Here is a 15,393-nt window from a genome sequence, read left to right as displayed (position 1 = left end):
GGGAGCACGGGTTGCTTTGATAGCGGCCTTCAGCTCGACTGCATTGTTGGGTCTGGTGTCCCTCATCTTCCTCTTGACAATACCCCATAGATTCTCTATGGGGTTTAGGTCAGGCGAGTTTGCTGGCCAATCAAGCACAGTGATACTGTGGTTATTAAACCAGGTATTGGTACTTTTGGCAGTGTGGGCAGGTGCCAAGTCCTGCTGGAAAATGAAATTAGCCTCTCCATAAAGCTTGTCAGCAGAAGTGCTTTAAAATGTCCAGGTAGACAGCTGCATTGACTCTGGACTTGATATAACACAGTGGACCAACACTGTTGCTCAGTGGACCAACGTCCTGTTTTCAGATGAAAGTAAATTTTGCATTTCATTTGGAAATCTCAGTCCCAGAGTCTGGAGAAAGAGTGGAGAGGCGTCAATCCAAGTTGCTTGCGGTCTAGTGTGAAGTTTCCACAGTCAGTGATGGTTTGGAGAGCCATGTCATCTGCTGGTGTTGGTCCACTGTGATATATCAAGTCCAGTGTCAACGCAGCTGTCTACCTGGAAATTTTAGAGCACTTCATGCTTCCATCTGCGGACAAGCTTTATGGAGATGAAGATTTCATTTTCCAGCAGGACTTGGCACCTGCTGTTGCTATGTTGTATCTGGCTCGTTATGAAAAATGGGGGGGACCGCATATGTCTTTTCCATTTAAAAAACATAAATGACGTGGGGTCCCCCCCATTTTTGATAACCAGCCAGATACAACATAGAAGTAGGCTAGCATTACCAGGGTGGGAAGGCCCACTGCTTTTGGGCTTCCCCAGCCTAATAATACCAGCCTGCAGCCGCCCGGGTGCCCAGCTATCACTACAGATGGTCGGGTACTGGATCGTACCCGGTTCTTCGCGGTACCCCTGGTCCTGGCGGGTACCGGGGTAATATTGTGGGGGTTAGTGTTAGCCTCTGCACCAGCTAACACCAAGCCCCGACTTAGTGATGGACGCTATCAATCAGCCAGCGGCAATTACTAAGGCGGTAGTAATGAAGGTTAAAAGAAAATACAAAGACATAGAAGAAATATTTTATTGAAATAAAAATAAAAAACACAGAACCCATGTTAACCATTTTTTGGAAAGTAAAAAAAGCTGTCATCGAAGTAGTCCTTAAATCTGACGTAGTCCAACGACCAAACCTGTAAAAAAAAACACAAACACAAAAAAAGCATTAGTAAACACAGGTTGCAGGCTTAGATACAGGGCCCATGTGTGATACTGTTTTTTAGACCATGTATCTAAGCTTATCACATGTTAGGCTTAGATACAGGGCCCCAGCAGACCGTAATCTTATACTGTATAAGATTACGGTTTGCTGGGGCCCTGTATCTAAGCCTACTATGTGGTAGGCTTAGATACAGGGCCCATCAGACAGGATCACACATGGGCCATGTATCTAAGCCCACCAAGTGAAAGGCTTAGATACAGGGCCAGCAGACAGAATCACACCATGTGTGATCCTGTCTGATGGGCCCCATATCTAAGCCTACCACATGTTAGGCTTAGATACAGGGCCCCACCAGACAGAAATCTTATACAGTATAAGATTAGTCTGCTGTGGCCCTGTATCTAAGCCTACAATGTGGTAGGCTTAGAAACAGGGCCCATCAGACAGTATCATACATGGTCATGTATCTAAGCCCACCATGTGGTAGGCTTAGATTCAGGGTTCATATGTGATACTGTCTGTTATACCCTGTATCTAAGCATACCACAAGGCAGGCTTAAATCCAGGACCCCATCAGGCAGTAATGTTACATTTACTCTCCTCTTCGGCTGGATGCAACGCATCTCCCGACACCATCCAGCGTTGTGACGTCATGTGCGGCGCACAGCGTCGTGATGTCATGATGCAAGAAGACGTCAGGACTTCCGCTGCGCTCGGGAAGGAGGGTAAGTGTAGTGTTATTACTATATTAACAGGGGTCCGAGTATTTTATGACATAGGCCCCATTTACTATAGTAATTGCAACCGCTGCCACAGCTGTCGCTGTAGTCGCCCAGGGATCTAGGGCACTGGGCCCCGTAGACCCAGTGCTAGCGATGCCCCTGGTGACAAGCTATCCGTACTTTCCGAGATGCATTACACATGGCATCTCACACAGCCAACTGGAAACTGTCTCTGAATAGACAGCAACAACTTTGAAACAGTTCAGTCTACAGATGGGTGTGCCTGGTTTGGCTGAGAACTTGAGTCATGTTTCAAAGCACAGACATTGACATGGTAGCACTAGAGAGATAGGTTTCTCCTTTCTGGAGAAGTATTTTGTAGCATTGTCTTTAAGAACTCTACACCCCGGTATATTTACTTAATTGGGAAAAAGTAGTGACAGGATCTCTTTAAACTAAAAGAACAGACAGCTATGTAAGAATTAGTGTGACCACCATAACCTAGATTCTTTCGAGGCTGTCTACGATTAACTACAGCAAGTAAACAGCCAAAAACTGCAAAAGACATGTGACAAGTCCTCCTTGATAGTTAGCTGTGATCTCAGCCCCCAAGAAATGAGGGTTATGGGCCCCATACCATGCATCCCAGTAATATTACATTATGGTCAGTTTATGAGTTTTAGATTTTTTGACTGTTTTTTTTTTTTACTTTTCTTGGAAATAGCTGGAATGGATCCCAGAAAGGGGAGAAATGTAAAGCTTCCCAAAGGAAAACAATCCTTCTTCCCTGTCTTGGATTCGTTTCAGCTATTTCTTTAAAAAAAAAGTGAAAAATACTGCTAAAATGTAATGTGTGAACTCATACTTAGGCTATTTAGTATTTGGCCGGTGCATGTGCAATGTGAAAAATTTATACTAGGGTAGGGGGAAGGGAGCAAGCTTTCCCATGAGGGGAGTGGGTAGGGATATATCAAATGTGGTGTGGTGATAGTAGATATCTGGAGAGATGGCAAGTAGCACACTTAACTGGTGTCTGATGGAGGTAGTGGTTATCTAGTGTTCAATGGAATCCAGAGAACAGGTAGGTGGTTCAATAAGAAGGGCCGAACATAGGTACTTGGTGTCAAATCTACATTATAGAAATACTGGTATTATTGGATCAATGCTTATAAACCAAGCCATCCAGATTAAGGATTGTATGATCTTCTATAGATACAAGTAACATTAAATTGAGAAGTATTGACAATATTATAAAGATTTTGATTTCATGTAACTCTTTTAATTACCAAATGTAACATGAATGCTCCATATGCAACACCTACAGGTTTACAGGCATATGGTATGGTAGCTATTTAGGGGATATTTCAGCCCAACACTACTGCAGCTTGTCGCAGATGTGACATAGTTTATAGAACATTTCCCCAGACTTTATATTAAATTGATGGTGTCAGACGGTTCATACAGTTCGCTGTTTCTTTGCCAAATAACTTTTTCATAAATAAATATGCTTCGGACTGTTGATCTGCTGCTTGATAAAATCTTCACCAATGAGGGGTGACCACAGGGCACCAGAATAGTATCACGCGCTCACCCATCATCCAAGCACCTCAAACTTAAATTCTTTCATCCACAACAATCTTCCAGTCATACATTATCCAATGTATTTTATCCATTTTAGCCTTTTTTTTTTCTATTTATTTTACTTTGAAATGGTAAATGTAAAACCAGGATCCCAGAGTCATATTTTTACTGTTGCAAATGACAATGGTATGAGGTTTCTACTATTTAAAGAGCATTTCCACTTGGAATAAAAAAAAATATAAGCTTTTGAGTGACGATTTTTATTTTTTTATTTTTAATTCTGTTAAGTTGTTTCCTTAGGGTATGGTCACCCGCTTAACCAAAAATGTCTGAAAATACGGTGCTGTTTTCAAGGGAAAACAACTCCTGATATTCAGCGTTCTTTTTTAGCAACTCGCGTTTTTCGCAGCGTTTTTTTACGCCCGTTTTTGGAGCTGTTACTATAAAGTCAATGAAAAACGGCTCCAAAAACGGCTCAAGAAGTGACATGCACTACTTTTTCGCGGCCGTTTTCAAAACGGACGCATAAAAAAAACGCCCCGTCGGAACAGAATGCCGTTTTCCCATTGAAATCAATGGGCAGATGTTTGGAGGCGTTCTGCTTCCGATTTGTCGGCCGTTTTTCGGGCGTTTACGGCCCAAAAAATGGCCGAAAATAGGCCGTGTGAACATACCCTAAAGGGGTTGTCTCAATATGAACAACCACTTTCATGTGGGAGCCGGCCCCTGAGACCCCCTGCAAACAGTTTATGGTGCCATGGGAAGCTGCAGGCAGCTATACATAAAATTAAGTTACAAAGTGGCAGCCAGGACTGGCAAACATTGCTAAAGAAAGGAAATGTAAGTTTATCATAGATACAGATAGGTCCAAAATAACTATAAGGATATGGACCTACTTCTCTGTATTAACCATATAACATCAAAGCATAGATTAACCCTTAGTGAACCTTTATTAGTGTATTAGGGACTTTAACTAGAAACGTCCTAGTATATTCTTCCTCTCTTATATTCTATTAATCTACTGACAGCAGAGCGACAGAGAATTTCAATATCTTTCAGCTTCCATGTCCAGTCAATGGTTGATTCCTTCTAGAATGTAATATTGATAATAGTTGCGGGAATAGCGGTTTATGCTAATCCTGTTTATAAGTGTGGATTCTCCAATGGTGAACTTAATAGTCCCAATGTCCATATTTTCATAAAACTTCATGAACTAGAGCGCAGGTCTGTTCCTCTGCTACACAAGAATTAGGGGAATGTAGCATAGACATGTATCTGTTTTTCACACATACACTCGTTTTGTTTATCCACACGCATAGAGACTTTCCTTCAAGAGAACATTCATGAAGTGCTTAGGACATACATTACTTCTGTCATTTCTAAATTGCCTTGTTGACATTAAAGACCTTCTCAGCAGATAGATGCGAGTGAAATGGAAGCCGAGCACAGAGCAGTGACTGTACTGGCATGTCAACAAGGGATTAAACACGGATCTAGCACTTTCAGCATTTTCAATTAGGTTCAAAGATAACAACGTAGGGATGACACATAGTTTAATAATTGTGTAGTCTTTGGAATTGTCAAGTTTGGAATAACTACTGGATTTGTATTTAATAAAACCGCAGACATTAAAACAAATAAAATATAAAAATTTAGGGAAAAGGGGTCCACATAACATAAGCAAAAACAGGTTGCTCATCATCAACATAAAGTTAAATCTGAAAGCAAATTTCCATGTCACCAGAAAACCTCTTTGAAGTACTGTATATGTCCACCTTTGCAATCTTTGTGTGTCTGCAGCTCCTATGCAGACCTACGTGTTTTCATGGTTACAGACTACAAACAAACCCTGTGTAGTCGGATCCTGCAGTAATACCCCCTCCCATCTAATACGATTAAACTAGATGTAGGGGAAAGATTCATACCTTCCAACATTTGAATCCCAAATTTCAGGACATTTAAAGGGGTTTTCCCATCAGGGACATTTATGACATATCCACAGGATATGTTTCTGTAACTCCCATAGTAGTGAATAGCAGTTACGGAAGCAGCATAGTATGCGAGCTACGCTGTTTCCGTAATTACCATTCTGTTCTAAATGACTTAAGGAAACAGTGTATCTCAGCGAGCTATGTTGTTTCCTTCTTCATGGTCAGAGTCAGCCAGAGCACAGAGAGGTAGAGCGGAGTTTAGAGTGCCCTGTTGTAGAGATAGGTATGGGGACCTATGCGGGTCTGGGACCCGCATCTACCTGACATTTATGACACATCCTATGGATATGTCATAAATATCCCTGATGGGAAAAGCTCCATTAAATGTCCAGAAATTTGGGATTCAAATGTTGGAAGGTATGGATCTTTCAGGATAGTAGTTTCATGGGGAGGCAGGGACACCTGTATGCCATTTTGACAGCAAGAATAGTGCTGCACTATTCGGATTGTCAAATGTGACGGAACTGTTGATGGAGGCTCCGACCAGAGCCTCTGATGGCAGTGTGAATATATGGCAATATCAATTAGTAATGGCAAAAAATGTTGATCTTCCAACTGCATTATTTGCTGATAGCATTATATTACAGATGCAGAAAGGATTACTTCTTTATAACGTCTGACGATCAGAGCAAATAATCTATTTTCAGTTATTGGCACAAAAAAACAAACCTGATCAACTAATAACGAACAACCGGAAACAAACACTTAAAATCAGTAAACACCAATATACGTGTGCTCACTGGATCCTTGCAGAGTTATAGCATAACTAAGTCCATATGATCGAGGGTGCACGCGTTCCTTGTTGGCTCCAGGGCAAAAGTAGACAATCCAAAGAAAAGGGTTCCACCAGTACTTCTTCGTTATAAAATTGTAATTCCTTTATTATAAACTTGGATTAAAACATGGTGCAGAATGTCACACTGATAAATGTGGTCTGGTGTGCGCTTACGCGTTTCGAACCAGCCGGTTCTTAGTCATAGCATTGATTTGCTATGAACAAGAACCGGATGGTTCGAAACATGTAAGCGCAGATCAGACCACATTGCTTGAGATGACATTCTGAAACATGTTTTAATCCAAGTTTTTAATAAAGGAATAACAATTTTATATATGCAGGAGTGCTGGTGAAACCCTTTTCTTTGGATTGTCTATTTGAAATCGGTCTATAATAACATGAGCTCCCATAATTCACTGCTCTCTGGTAACAGAAATCCAGCAGAATTTTAAATGTAGCTTTCTGTCTGAACAGAGAATAAAATATATTTTAATGGAAAGGTGGACTCTCTGCTTGTTTATTATGTGCATTCTTATTTTATGGTGCCCCTGCCCCCATTCTATTTTTCTATCTCTGTAGATACACATACATATATATTATTTATCCCAGGGGTCTAGTAATAGTAATGTTTTTCTCATTTATTTTACTGCAAATATTTGGCCTGCTGTGTCAACTTCACTGACATATAATGAGTAAGATATCAGGAATCTGGATCAAACTAAATGACTCCCATTTCAAAGCCAAACAAATTTAATTTGGAAATAAGAGATCGGAGTAGTTTTCAGTGAGCAAGACAGAAAAATGATACTAAACATCTAATACATGATAAAGTATACATATTTTCTGTTTTCAACCTACTTAAGGTTATGGATGGTCCTCATATCATTTAGATCTGAAGTATATTATTAAAGGAAACCTGTCAGCAGTTTTGAGGCCTCAAAACTGCTACAGTCAACCAGGTGGGGAACCAATAACGGACTTTGTTATGCAGTACTATAATTCTAGTTACACCACTAGGTCCATGATGGTTTGGACCAGATGGGAGAAGAGAAAAAAAAGGGAGTGACTGCAATCGCAGAAAAAGTCAACTGTGAGTCACTAGATGTAATAGTTATTTCACAATAAGTCTGATTACTATATTTTACAGTGTACTTTATTCTATTGTATGACATGCAGATAGCCTTAATGTATAATATATTAGGATATTGCATACATGGCAATTGCTTTATATATTCCAATTATCGCAATCCCTTGCTTTACAAGCAGGAGCATTCTGATAATACACATGGGCCATTCAAATCCATGACATTGACCTGCAAATTCATCAGCAGAATGACGCTATTTATGAGTCGTTTTCTTACTGTATTAATTTACTGGAAATTATATAGTTACTATATCTATGTGCTATATCTGCTACTATCACTGTAAAGGCAGTGTTGCCGGCACTATTACCATGTATAAGCCCAATGGCTGATTCTATTACTAGATCTTTGCAATATGTACTGTACTTAACGATTGTATGGAGTACTGCTTTATCAGGTACTATTTTATGGACACGGTATTGCATTTTTACAAAGACTCTAGGGCGCTATTAATTATATACTGTATACATAACGTGTGTTAATGCATTGGTTTCGGAGTCGTAGATGGATTCAAGACATGGGTTGGGGCAAGGATAAATTCACATACAGTTAGGTCCAGAATTATTTGGACAGTGACACAATCTTCATGATTTGGGCTCTGCATGCCACCACATTGGATTTGAAATGAAACAACTGAGATGCAATTGAAGTGTAGACTATCAGGTTTAATTCAAGCGGTTAAACGAAATTATCCTGTGAAACGTTTAGGAATTGCAACCATTTTTCTACACAGCCTCCTCATTTAAGGGGCTCAAAAGTAATTGGACAAATTAACATTACCATAATTAAAAAGTTTTTTTTTATACTTTGTAGAGAATCCTTTGCAGGCAATGACTGCCTGAAGTCTGGAACCCATGGACATCACCAAACATTGGGTTTCCTCCTTTGTGATTCTTTGCCCGGCCTTTACTGCAGCGTCTTCAGTTGTTGCTTGTTTGTGGGGCTTTCTGCAAGTGAAATGCAGCTCGATCGGGTTGAGATCTGGTGGTTGACTTGGCCATTGCAGAATATTCCACTTCTTTGTCTTAAAAAACTCTTGGGTTGCTTTCGCAGTATGTTTTGGGTCATTGTCCATCTGTCCTGTGAAGCGACGTCCAATCAACCTTGCTGCATTTGGTTGAATCTGAGCAGAAAGTAAATCCCTGAACACTTCAGAATTCATCCGGCTTCTTCAGTCTTCAGTCCCATCAACAATAAATACTAGTGACCCAGTGCCTTTGGCAGCCATGCATGCCCATGCCATCGCACTGCCTCTGCCATGTTTTACAGAGTATGGGGTGTGCTTTGGATCATGAGCTGTTCCAAGCCTTCTCCATACTTTCTTCCTCCCATCATTCTGGTACAGGTTGATCTTAGTTTCATCTGTCCAAAGAATGCTGTTCCGGAACTGGGCTGGCTTCTTTAGATGTTGTTTGGCAAAGTCTAATCTGGCCTTTCTATTTTTGAGGCTGATTAATCGTTTGCACCTTGTGGTGAACCCTCTGTATTTGCTCTCATGAAGTCTTCTCTTTATGGTAGACTAAGATACTGATCCACCTACTTCCAGGAGAGTGTTCTTCACTTGGGTAGATGTTGTGAAGGGGTTTTTCTTCACCATGGAAAAGATTCTGCGATCATCCACCACTGTTGTCTCCCGTGGACGTCCAGGCCTTTTGGAGTTCACGAGATCACCTGTGTGCTAATTTTTTTCAAGAATGTACCAAACTGTTGATTTGGCACATTTGTCCTCTCTGATGGATTTCTTCATTTTTTTCAGCCTAACGATGGTCTGTTTCACTTGCATTAAGAGCTCCTTTGACCTCATGTTGTGGGTTCACAGCAACAGCTTCGAAATGCAAATGCCACACCTGTAATCAACTCCAGACCTTTTACTTGCTTAATTGATGATGGATTAACGAGGGAATAGCCCATGCAGCCCATTAAATAGCTTTTGAGATAATTGTCCAATTACCTTTCGTCCCTTGAAAAAGAGGCAGCTACATATTAAAGCGCTGTAATTCCTAAACCCTTCCTGAAATTAGGATGTGAATAACCTCAAATTAAAGCTTAGAGTCTGCACTTTAAGGCCATAGTCATTATATAACTGTATATTCCAAATAATTATGGACCTAACTGTATATGCTTTATCCTCTGGCACCATCTAAATAAATGGGCAGCACACGAGTATACATTCACCAAAGAAGCAACAGAAAGCTTACACTATTCAGAGCAAATTTGCATTGTGAAGGTAAACATGTATATTTTGCAAAACAAATTTATAGAATATATGAGCAATCATTCAAATAAATGAAAATAAAAAATAAAGTTTTGCTTTATAATCCCACATGCAAGCTTCAGAGTTTGTGGAGCACATTGAATTGGATCTACAGCTTAGACTTTTTTTAGAAAAGAAATGCTTCCCAGGATGCAGCACACATGATTTGTCACATAACATATTGAGGTTAATATATCAAGTAAAAGTGTGTTAGCACCATCGAAAACCTTTAAAGATGTAAAGTCACCGGTGCCCCCACTGGGAATTTAGAGATTTTAAAATTAAGGAATTAAGAGGGTTGTTGAAAGTCTACAATATTCCTACAGACGTTTTTGCTCCTGGCTTTTGCATTACTAAAATACACTTCTCTCACAGGACATCATCAAACACACTTTCCCTGCAAAAAGAACTGGCTGAAACATGGGAACAAGCTGAGAAATGTTTTAAGAAATCAGTATGAATTACCGAGAATTTAGAAGCAGAACATAACGCACTAATACTACATGTACTATGTATGAGTCTTTTTCCAAATTTAAGGTCAACCTATTGTGCTCATCTCAACTTTACATATGTAGCCAATAAAAAGACCATTAATTACACCACTCTTTAGAAATCATTCAACTGGAAAGGTCACAGTTACTGTTTATAATGGTACCTATGATCAGTAAAGGTGAAATCAACATTATTCTGGTAGGCCTCTGCTCGTTGGGGACTAATGGATTATACCTAATGACACAGGTGCAATGTCCATGAGGCACCAACCTTGTCTTGAGGATATGACCAGAAGTGGCTCAGATGGTGTGATCAGAGAGTTCAAGGGTGAAGCCTACCTCTGTAACCACTTGTAATGGCACACTGTGAGCATCACATGTACTTGTCCATCTATCCAATCACCAACATGTCCTGGGGACGTCCTTTCACTTTCTGCGTCAAGTAACAAAATGGCTAGAACAGCCCCTGCCACCAGACTTCTTTGGTAGCACTTACATATTCTGGACTGTACACGGCTAAATTAACAAAAGTAGAGGAGAACATCTTTTCAGTGGCAGCCCAATTGATAGTGACTACTACTTAGGGAGTTTTACTTGTGCACATGGTACAATTACCACGATATAGTGCACAAGGTACCGTCACGTCCAATTCGCAGTCACCTGTTGACCAATTTAAAGAGAAAAATATTGGAACTATTTAAATATATAGCCTGAGTACACATTAATCTCTTGGTGGTAAATGCTTTCTGCTTTCTGCTTTAGTTTATTGACTGTTTATGTATCTTGTGCTTAGTAGTACAGTACGGAAAACAGATTTACACTCTTCCCTCAAGATTTCCCCAGGTCTACAATCCAGAGATCAAGAGTTATATTTTCTGCTTTGGCAATTCAAGACAATATAAGCCCCTGTACAGAATGGCGTCATTCACCATACGAACCTTAGATGAATTATCTTGGGTGGGTTCACTTTAACTTGCTAATCAAATTAGACTTGAAACATAAAATTGAAGAAAGTAGTAATTGCAGTTACATAACAAATCAAATGATAAAGCTTGAAATAAGTTAATGAGTTCATGTAAATCACTTTCTTCGGTCTGAAAGCAATTCATAAAGCTTTTGAAGAGCACACCTACACAAATGTGACAGGAGTAGCCAGTGTATAAATGTGGTGCCCCTCTCTCGCCAGTACGATGAATGCATCATAAGGATAATTTGACAGTTGCATTTTTTGGGGGGCATTTATTTTTTTAGAATTTATTTATTTGGCTTATGAATCAGAACAGATCAATTAATATACAATATGCTTCAGTTTAACAAAATTTTTGGTCTATTGTACAAAAACAATTGTCTCTCAAAAACACCTTTTTTCAAATTAAATTCAGTGATAAATAGATTGAAATAAAGTTTTAAAAGAAAATAAAAATTAATTTTTAGGTTCTTAAATCCGATATATAATTGTCACTACTGCCACTAACTACCATGGACTCGTTCTGTACGATTGTATCAGTTAATAGCTAGTCAGAGATTCAATACAACTTTTCAAAAATGTAATGAAATGTGAAATGACATACCTTACATGTATAAAGATCATTTTACTTACATTTCCCAAACTTTCAGGAATATGAACGGATTTCTGACCACTTGGTCTAGATACTACAATATCTACCACGTAGTGTTCCATATTAAACAGTGTGAGAGACGTATATTAATGTTGTGGTCGTGTGTAAATATTGCAGAATATATTTGGTGATCTTCCAAGTCTAATTTTTTTGCCAGAAGGGATTTGATATAGATTGAGTCACACAGATTGAGTCTGCATGAGCAATGTTCAGATGTTTCTCAAGTACGTCAGACAGGCATGCTTTAACTCAAACACGGTCACTGGCTTCAACAAGATGGTGGAACCTACTAAAATAGAAGAAAATGGTGGGAAAAATCCCTCTATGTATGTTAATCTCTTGAGGACCAGGCGAATTTTGGCCCTAAGGACATTTTGGCCTCTTTGTGTTCCAGCGGTTATAACTTTTATTTGGTGAGAGTAGCTGTATGAGGCCTTTTTTTTTTTTACTTGTACTTTATGTAAGGCCGGATTTACACGAGCGTGTGCGTTTTGCGCGCGCAAAAGGTACATAACAGTTCCGTGTGTCAGCCTCGTATGATGCGCGGCTGTGTGAATTTCGCACAGCCGCCATCATTATGACACTCTGTTTGTATGTTTGTAAACAGAAAAGCACGTGGTGCTTTTCTGTTTTCGTTCATACTCTTTACTGCTGTTGCGCGAATCACGCGCATCACACGGAAGTGCTTCCGTGTGCTGCGTGTGATTTTCACGCACTCATTGACTTCAATGGGTGCGTGATGCGCGAACAACGCACAGATATAGGACATGTCGATAGTTTCACGCAGCGGACACACGCTGCGTGAAACTCACGGACAGTCTGCACGGCCCCATAGATTAACATAGGTTCGTGTGAGACGCGTGAAAATCACGCGCGTTGCACAGACTTATTATACGTTCGTCTAAATAAGCCCTAAGTGCTAGTTTTGGTACATATACATTAGCATTCAATATATATTCATTTTTATTTTGGGAAAAATGAAGAATAAATAAATTCCGCTACAGATATTTATTTTTTTACACCCTATCGGATTATCAAAAATGGGGTTATAAATTTATTGTATAGGTTGTGTGGACACCAAATATGTGTACATGTATTTCTCTCTCATATGACTTATATTTAATAAATGTTATTTATTGTAAAAAGAAAAAAGTGCTTGTGTTTTTTTCTTTTTATGTCTACATTTGTATTGTGTATCCATCGTACAAAAGAAAACAGTGGCACCTGACGGACCCTATTGGCATAATAGGGTACGTCGGGTTCTTTTATCTTAGAAGAGATTTTTCTTTTCGATTTTCATATTTAATTAGATGCCAGTGCACTAGCCTGCGTAGTAATAGTACACCAGAAGTTGTTAGGGCATACCTAAGTATGCCCTTTCATCAGGGAAGTTGGTCCGACACCCCTGGGGTACTTGACTGGACACTGGGCTGTCTCCCCATATAAAGTGTGTGCTCCAATTGCGAAAGCAAATATATATTTGCCTTTTTTTTCTTCTGACAGGGGCAAATGTAGACTGTTCAAATGGATGCTAACATAATTCTTACATTTGGATCCGTTTGTTTTTTGGTGTAAATAATAGCATAAAACCACACATTTTGGCATAAGTATCAGTTATATAAAACAATTTCATAATTTATGTTTGAATAAGGTTTTTTCTAAAAAGAAAAATAATCCAATATGATTAAAAAAGGTGCTGTGAAAGGGTCCTAATCCATGTGTACTGCTGACAAACTGGCAGAAAAGCCACAGGGAGCAATCCCAGTCAAGCTGGGTTCACACGACCTATTTTCAGACGTAATGGAGGCGTTTTACGCCTCGAATTACGTTCTGAAAAAACGGCTCCAATATGTCGGGAAACATCTGCCCATTACTTTCAATGGGCTTTACGATGTACTGTGCCGACGACCTGTCATTTTACGCGTCACTGTCAAGTGCACTGTCAAGTGCAGGACACTTCTTGGGACGTAATTGGAGCCGTTTTTCATTGACTTCAATGAAGAACAGCTCCAAATTACGTCCGTAAAAGACGCGGCGAAAAACGCCAGTACATGCATTTACGTCTGAAATTCAGGAGCTGTTTTCTCCTGAAAACAGCTCCGTAATTTTAGACGTAAATGCAGTTATCGTGTGCACATACCCTAAGGCTGGGTTCACACGACCTATTTTCAGACGTAAACTAGGCATATTATGCCTCGTTTTACATCTGAAAATAGGGCTACAATACGTCGGCAAACATCTGCCCATTCATTTGAATGGGTTTGCCGTCGTACTGTGCAGACGACCTGTAATTAACGCGTCGTCGTTTGACAGCTGTCAAACTACGACGCGTAAATTGACTGCCTCGGCAAAGAAGTGCAGGACACTTCTTTGCAATGTAATTTGAGCCGTTCTTCATTGAAGTCAATGAAGAGCAGCTCAAGTTTACAGGCGTCAAAGACGCCTCACATAATGCGAGGAGGAGCTTTTACGTCTGAAACGACTCAGCTGTTTTCTCCTGAAAACAGTCTGTCTTTTCAGACGTAAAATCCAGCTAGCGTGTGCACATACCCTTAGGGTATGTTCACACTCAGTAGCAAAATACGTCTGAAATTACGGAGCTATGTTCGTCTGAAAACAGCTCCTGATTTTCATACGTTTTTTAACAACTAGCGTTTTTCGCGGCGTATTTTACGGACGTTATTTGAGCTGTTTTTCAATGGAGTCAATGAAAAACGGCTCCAAAAACGTCCCAAGAAGTGACATGCACTTCTTTGACGCGGGCGCCTTTTTACGCGCCGTCTTTTGACAGCGATGCGTAAAATTACACCTCGTGGGAACAGAACATCGTAAAATGCATTGAAAGCAATGGGCAGATGTTTGTAGGCGTAATGGAGCCGTTTTTTCAGGCGTAATTCAAGGTGTAAAACGCCCGAATTACGTCTCAAAAACAATGCGTGTGAACATACCCTAAGGGTCTGTGCACACGCATTGTTTTCAGGCATATTTTGGGGCGTTTAAACCTCGAATAACGCCTGAAAAAACGGAAGCTGAACGCCTACAAACATCTGCCCATTGAAATCAATTGGAAAAACAGCATTTAGTTCTATGTGGGGCGTCTTTTTACGCCTCTGTTTTAAAAAACGGAGCGTAAAAAGACGCTCCGTAAGGGTATGTGCACACGGTAGCAGGCTTTTACGTCTGAAAAGACAGACTGTTTTCAGGCGAAAACAGCTGCCTCGTTTCAGACGTTAATGCTCCTCCTCGCATTTTGCGAGGCTTCTCTGACAGCCGTAAATTTTGAGCTGTGCTTCATTGAGTTCAATGAAGAACGGCTCAAATTACGTCTGAAAGAAGTGCCCTGCACTTCTTTTGACGAGGCTGTATTTTTACGCGTCGTCGTTTGACAGCTGTCAAATGACGACGCGTAAATGACAGGTTGTCTGCACAGTACGTCGGCAAACCCATTCAAAGGAATGGGCAGATGTTTGCCGACGTATTGTAGCCGTATTTTCAGACGTAAAACGAGGCATGAAACGCCTCGTTTACGTCTGAAAATAGGTAGTGTGAACCCAGCCTAAGGGTATGTTCACACGACAGCGTCCGTAACGGCCGAAATTACGGGGCTGTTTTCA

Source organism: Rhinoderma darwinii, chromosome 6 (assembly GCF_050947455.1).
Source record: "Rhinoderma darwinii isolate aRhiDar2 chromosome 6, aRhiDar2.hap1, whole genome shotgun sequence".
Lineage (NCBI taxonomy): Eukaryota > Metazoa > Chordata > Amphibia > Anura > Rhinodermatidae > Rhinoderma > Rhinoderma darwinii.
This window is presented reverse-complemented; position numbering follows the sequence as displayed.